Source organism: Vombatus ursinus, unplaced genomic scaffold (genome assembly GCF_900497805.2).
Source record: "Vombatus ursinus unplaced genomic scaffold, bare-nosed wombat genome assembly UNPS02014942.1, whole genome shotgun sequence".
Lineage (NCBI taxonomy): Eukaryota > Metazoa > Chordata > Mammalia > Diprotodontia > Vombatidae > Vombatus > Vombatus ursinus.
Genome location: NW_020954720.1, coordinates 9,080,591 through 9,088,158, shown reverse-complemented (window position 1 = coordinate 9,088,158; position 7,568 = coordinate 9,080,591). Strand labels below are relative to the sequence as shown.

At 40.9% G+C, this 7,568-nt stretch overlaps 1 long non-coding RNA gene across 1 annotated transcript in view; it reads left to right on the top strand.

Moving 5' to 3' along the window:
• Positions 1–4,914, top strand: part of LOC114029872 — a 13,207-nt gene extending 8,293 nt beyond the window's left edge. Inside the window, exons 2-3 of the long non-coding RNA XR_003567537.1 lie at positions 4,539–4,625; positions 4,739–4,914. This is a non-coding gene — a long non-coding RNA (uncharacterized LOC114029872). The remainder of the gene's footprint in view (positions 1–4,538; positions 4,626–4,738) is intronic.
• Positions 4,915–7,568: the final 2,654 nt, after the last annotated feature.

Below are 7,568 nucleotides of genomic sequence, written 5' to 3'. Positions count from 1 at the left end.
TTTTTTTAAATTTTCTTTTAGGCAGTTGGGGTTAAGTGACTTGCCCAGGGTCACACAGCTAGTAAGGTGTCAAGTGTTTGGTCTGAACTCAGGTCCTCCTGACTTCAGGGCCAGTGCTGTATATACTGTGCCACCTAGCTGCCCCCAGAGATACTTCTAGGGACCTGTAAATTTTCAGTTCTTCCAAGGTGCTATGATCAAAGGCAAGGTATTTACTCCTTTGTTGGCCTGTGCTCTGTTCTATGAGTAACCACAAGCACTCTTTTCTGTCTTGGAACTGTGAGGAGGATTTCCTCTCCACCACCACTATAAGCTCCACCACGCCAGCACTCATCCTCACCACAGGACCACCACCCAGAACTGTGAACTGGATCCAAGCACGGGCAAAGCAAGAGAATCTTGCACCGGCAGAGAGATCCCTGCCATCCCCCTCTGATCAGCCATTCGATTCCCCCTTAGTCTGTGGGCCAGAAGCTCAAGAAGCAGCCACCGCCCCAGGGCCGAGCTTGGGGAATGGAACTGGGACCCCACGCTTCTCTCTCACCTCAGAAATAGACTTTTCCCACTGAACTTCTAAGTTGTCTTTGGCGTTCCTGGGTTGAGAAGTCTGGAAAACACCACAACTGCCTGCGATTCAGTCCTATGAGGCCTGCTCCAGCTTTGTTGTAGCCTGCGTGCCCACGCCAAACTGTGTTCCTCTCCCAGCCTGGCACAATACACCTTTCTGATCAACCATCCAGGTGGTCTTGGGCTGGAAATTTGTTTCACTTTGTCTTTTTGTGGGTTCTGCTGCTTTAGAATTTGTTTAGAGCCATATTTTATAGGTATTGGAGGGGTTTGGGGGAGCACTCAAGCGAGTCACTGCTTTTACTCCTCCATCTTGGCTCCGCCCCTCGTCCTTGTTTTTCAAAGAAGACCAGTGACATTACAGATGATGTGTTGACTTGCACGTGAATCAGATTTAAGTGAGGCAGAGTTGTGTACTTGTCAGCCTCACTCTCTCTTCCATGGTCAATGACGTCCAGTGGCAAGACAAAAGTCAAGATGACTAGCAAAGGCCCAATGTCTGACCAAACTTGTAGAAAGTCAGCTTCCACCAATCCAGTATACTGAAAATGTTTCTCGTGGAGCCACTAATGACCTCCATAATCTAATGCCTTTTTTTCAGTTGTCGTTTTCTCTATTCTTTCTGCAACTTTTGACACAGCTGGCCATTTCCTCCTTCTTGATCCTATTTTCTTAGTGTGTCAAAAAGCATTTATTAAATCCCTATTGTGTGACTTAGAACTGTGCCAAGTTCTAGGAATACAAAGAAAGGCAAAAAACAGTTCTTTACTCCAGGGAGCTGACATTCCAATGGGAGATGATACAATAAATAAGTATATCCAGACAAAGACACATATAGAACAGATGGGAGGTAGTTTCAGAAGGAAAAGCATGAGTAGCTTGGGGAATGGCAAAGACCTTAATACAAAAGTTAGAATTTGAGCTGTGTCTGCAAGGAAGACATGGGAATGATGAGACAGCATTCTGGGCATAGGAGATAGCTAATGAAAAGATAGTCAAAGTGGACCCCGGAAATGGAGTATCATGCAGGAGAAACGGCAAATAAGCCAGTGCATTGTAAAATATGAGATGGGAGTAAAGTATAAGAAGACTGGAAAGGCCTTAGCTGCAGTGATTAGACTTTTGGTTCATTTACCTCTATGATCATTCTTTTCAGTTTCTTCAGGCTTATCCTCAATACAACAATTTTTTTCCCCAGAAAAAAATAGGAATTTATTTTTATCCAAGTAACTACAAATAGGGGAAGCTAGTGGATAGACTGCCAGGCCTGGAGTCAGGAAGACCTGAGATCAAATCTGGCCTCAGACATTTCCTAGCTGTGTGACCCTGTGTAAGTCACTTAAACTTGTTTGCCTCAGTTTCCTCATATGTAAAATGACTGGAGAAGGAAATGGCAAACCACTCCAGTATCTTTGCCAAGAAAACTCCAAATTGGATCACAAAGAGTCAGACACAAGTGAAATGACTGGACAACAACAAAACCACAAATGGAAAACCAGAGTTTAGGTCCTTGACAGTCTGTGACCACCCTTTCCCCCACCTCAGCTGGACCCCTTTCCCTTAACCCTCCCAGCTTCTCTCAGGGACTCTGATAGAAGGGGGTACTTATTAGAAGTGGGGGGATGGAACAGCTCCCCTGGGGCCCATCTCCCCAATAATGTTATTTTTTAGTAAACTAGATACGGTGTTCACTATCTATCCCCCACCCTCACTCTCCTTGTAAAGAAATATTTATTGCCTACCTACTATGTGTAAGGCCCACGTGTGACAAGTGTCCTGATGTAGTGAATAAAGAGCTAGTCCTGAAGCCAGAAAGACCTGAATTTTATCCTGCATCTGACACATACTGGACATGCAACCAAGGGTAAATCACTTAATGTCTCCATGTTCCAGGCAACTCTCTAAGACTGTGAGCTGCTCATTTGAATTGGTAGATAAAGTTTCCTTCCTGGGAACTCCCTACACCATAGAATTGATAGGTCTAATAGAAAAAGAAAGATGCTAGTCACTGGGGATTCAAAGACAAGAAGCTTATATTCTACTCTTCTTCTTACCACCTCCTAAATGTGGATGTCTTATGACTTCAGATTGCCATTGGGATGGAATGTGGACGTTGTAGTTATGTTAAACAATGGCAAATTAAATACTATATCTTGCAAGCCATTTTGTGTCACTGAAACTCTAGCAGATTTAACAAATAAGCTCGATGTGCTGTATCTTTCCTATCCTGCCCAGCCAAATTCAGTGAAACACTTAAGTGTAACTTGATAGGAGAAATAGGAAAGTATTCATAGAGGCTGACTAATGATAAATCTGTTAATATGTCTGTCTTAAATCCTTCTTGGAATTACTCTGAATCCTTATGGAAAAGTTCAGTCATGAGCCTTTTAGGCACCCCAGCTTCTACCATAAGCTCTGCCAGAACATAGAGAAATCCAAGATCTAATTTGAGATCCATTTTTTTTTTTGGATCAACACTTTGAAATATCTACTAGAGTATTTAAAGGGGTTGTCTTTGTGACATTGTCCTCCACAAACCAAGATAAACTTAGTAGAGATAAAACTGGCTGTAGTACATAGAAGTCAAATGATTTGTCCAGGGGTCACATACAGCTAGCAGGTGTCAGAAGTGGAATTTGAACCCACATCTTCCTAATTTTAAACCCAGCACTCAATCTACACTATCCTGTTCCAAATTTTCCTAATAATATCAAGGGTGCCACCAACCTTCCTGTCCCCCAGGCTGAAGACCTAGGTGTCATCCGAACTCCTCAGTATATCTTACCTCCCCATATCCAATCTGTTGCTAAGGCCTGTAGATTTCATTTTTACAACATCTCTCCAATATGTTCTCTTCTCTCCTCTGACATTACCACCACCCTAGTACAGGCCCTCACCTTTTCACATATGGACTATTACAACAGGCTGCTGATTGATCTACCTACCACAAGTCTCTCCCCACCGTAGTCTAACCTCCAGCTGCCAAGGTGATTTTCTAGAGCTCGGGTTTGATCATGTCACTTGGCCCTGCACTCAGTAAACTCCAGTGGTTCCCTATCACATTCAGGATCAAAAATGAAATCTTCTGTTTGGCATTCAAAGCCCTTCATAATCCAACTCCCTCCCCGCAACTATCTTTCCAGTCTTTACACCTTGCACCCCACTATGGACTCATCAATCCAGTGACATTGAACTCCTTGCTCTTCCTTGAACAACACTCCATCTCTTGGCTCCAGGAATTTTCACTGACTGCCCTCCATGTCTGGAATGCTCTCCCTCCTAGTTTACTTGACTTCTTTCAAGTGCCAGCTAAAATCTCACTTTCTACAGGAAGCCTTTCCCAATCCCTCCTAATTCCAGTGCCTTCTTTCTGTAGATTATTTTCTAGTTATCTTTTAAATATTTTGCTTGTACATAGTTGTCTGAATGTTGTTTCCCCCATTCAACTGTAAGCTCCTTGAGGATAGGGACTATTTCTTGCCTTTCTTTGTTTCTCCTGGGCTTAGCATAGTACCTACCACACTTAATAAATGCTTATTAGCTGATTGACATTAGTGTTCTGAAATGTCTTGCAGACTTCATGATAATAGTTCTTCTTTTACAACACTATCTAAGAGTTGGGTAATATCATTATTCCGATTTTAGAAATAAGGAAAACAAGTCTAGGAGAAGTTAAGTGGTTGGCTACATTAGGTTCACACAGCTAGTATCAGAGTCAGAATTTGAACCCAGGCCTCTGGCTTTAACATTCACTCAACTACAATATTAAGTCGCTCTTAACAATTATTTTTCAAAATCCATTTTCAATCCTAACCCATGGTGATTGACTTGACAAGTCTAAAAGATCAAACACAAGCTCTGTGAACTTGGTTTTATATCTATATCCTATAAATCTGGATACTGAAGGATACTAAGATGTGCAGGTAGGCAGTGTTCCACTTTTACAGCTGAAAAGTAATTTCTTCTTACAGGCATTACATATGGCTGCAGAATTTTCATCACTGGGGCTGAGATCTACAACTTCAGCCTCCAATTCACGATCTCACCATCTTGTGAAAGTGAGGCCACAATCTTTTCTTTTTAAAAAATCTATCCATCTATCTATCTATCTATCTATCTACCTACCTACCTATCTATTTATATATTTATTTATTTTTTGTTTTCAACAAAGCTTTTCACGAGCTCTGGCAGGTCCAAGCAAACTTTCAGAAAGTCTTCAGATTCAGACCTGGTGTCCTGAATGACTCATCATCCGAAGGCTGTGCATCAGATGAAGAATAATTTTACCCAGTGACTTTCAACATTCACTTCTACAAGATTTTGAGTTCTAAATTTTTTCCCTCCCTTCCCTCCTCCCTCCTCAAGATAGTATGTAATCTGATATAGCCTAAACATGTACAATTACATTAACCATATTTCCACATTAGTCATGTTGTGAAAGAAGTATCAGAACAAAGGGGAAAAACCATGGGAAAGAAAAATAGTATGCTTCGATCTGCATTCAGACCTCATAGTTCTTTCTCTGGATGTGGACAGCATTTTCCATCATGAGTCTTTTGGAATTGTCTTAGATCATTGCATTGCTGAGAAGAGGTAAGTCTATCGAAGTTGGTCATCGCACAATATTGCTGTATTGTGTACAATGTTCTCCTAGTTCTGCTCACTTTACTCAGCATCAGTTCACATAAGTCTTTCCAGGTTTTTCTGAAGTCTGCCTGCCTGTCTGTGAAGTAGCACAACAGTATTCCACTACATTCATATACCACAACTTGTTCAGCCATTCCCCAATTCATGGGCATCCCCTCAGTTTCCAATTCTTTGCCACCACAAAGAGTTGCTATAAATATTTTTGCACATGTGGGTCCTTTTCCCTTTTTTATGATCTCTTTGGGATACAGACCTAGTAGTGATATTGCTGGATCAAAGGGTATGCACAGTTTTGTAGCCTTTTGGGCATCGTTCAAAATTGTTCTCCAGAATGGTTAGATGAGGCCTCAGTCTTTTCTTTAAATACTCTAATGTTTAGGGTTTGTTCAGTCATTTTTCAGTCAGTCTAACTTTTCATGACTCCATTTGGGGTTTCCTTGGCAAAGATACTGGAGAGGTTTGCCATTTCCTTCTCTAGCTCATTTTGCAGATGAGGAAACTGAAGTAAACAGGGTTAAATGACTTGCCCAGTGGCACATAGCTAGGAAGTGTCTGAGGCCAGATTTGAACTCAGGAAGATGTGTCTTCCTGTCTTCAGGCCCGGTGCTTTCACCACCGTACCACCTAGCTGCTCCTTAACTTTTAGGGTTACCTAATGTTTATTGACTTTTATCTTGATTTCCTCTAGAACTTTGCGTCCCAATCAACATTCTGGCTTCCTGGATACTGTACTTCATCTGGGGCCTAGTTTCAAATCTCACTTCAAACACTAGCTGTTTGTGGGCAATTCACTCAGCCTCAGTTTCCTCATTTGTGAAATTAGAAAAATATCACCTACCTCAGTGGTTGTTGTGACAATCAAGTGAGATAATGAATATCCTAGTGATTTGCAAACCTCAAAGTGCTCTAGAAATGTTAACTATTATGTTATGATGACCCCAATGTAGGCTATTTATGGTTTTTCATCTTTTAATGACAGCATTTATTACTGTACTATCTCTCTTCTTTCCCATTCCCATTTATTTCTTTCAGTCCTTTGGGATCTTCAGTGAATAAAATCATATGTCACAAGCCTTCAAAGCATAAAAGTAAACAAATATATTTGTCATTTTGTTTTGTTTTTTCCCCACTGCACACTGAAACTGATGAGAGAGTACCCCAGATTTATAGGGAAAAATGCCTTGTTGCTATTTTTCTTACTATGCTATTTTTTAAAATTACTTTTCTTTGAATAATTTGTGTTCTCTGGCTGACTATTTAAGATAAACAATGGTGGAGGTTCATAGTTTTAAGCGTACAGACCCCTAGAGTGCATTGAACCTGGAATAGCAGTCTGCTGATAGGCCATTGCACATGAGATTGGGGGGGGGGGCACCAGATAGTATATCAAATTCAAACTCCTTATTCTAGCATTCAAGACCCTCTACATTTTGGTCCCAACTTAACTTGACAGCTTTCTTATGTAGTAATAAGAACTTCATTCATCCTGCAGTCTTGGGAAAATCATATTATATACCATTTCTCATTATTTTCCAACCGTTTCCCACCTTTATGCCCTCTGTTTCCCATACCAGAAATAGTCACACTCCACATCTATGCTTATGGAAATTTTTCCCTTCCTTTCAAAGCCAAGGTTTGGTACCACCTTTTCCTTGAAGCCTTTCTTGGTAGCTATAATTATCAAACCTACAACAGCATTCTATTTGGACCTCTCTTGTGCTCTTACTATAACACATCTTGTATTGAGTTATCTATGCATTTTAGTTTATTAATTATAGCTTATTCCCTCCCCACTATTATCCCTATATATTAGGGCCTTGTAGGCAGGAACAGTGTCTGTTTTCTCCTTATCCTATGTACTATACCTTGGAAGTACTTAGCAAAGGTTTGTTGAATTGAGCAAACACATTCCATTTTCCTTAAATGTACACCTGTTTTCACTTCTCTGAGCTCATTTCATCCTCTCAACAATCCTATGAGGCAGGTAAGCATGTATTATTATTCCTGTTTTAGCCAGGGCAGAGTGGTAGAGCCAGACTAGGAGCCCTGGTGTTCTAAGTCAGAAGCCCACATTCTTTCCACCATGCTTTGGCTAGAAAGATTACTAAACTGAGAAACAGGTAACCTAGGTTCTACTTTGGACTCTTCCAATTATTAGCTATGTGACCTTGGAGATTTTAATCTCTCTGGGTCTCAGCTTTCTCAGCTACAAAATGAGGGTATTGGATTAGATTATTTTAAAGTCCTTTCTAGACTGAAAAGCCTCCATGGGGAAATATAGTACTTATTCAAGTCCTTTCTCCTCAAGGGCACATGTGTGTGTGTGTGTGTGTGTGTGTGTGTGTGTGTGTGTG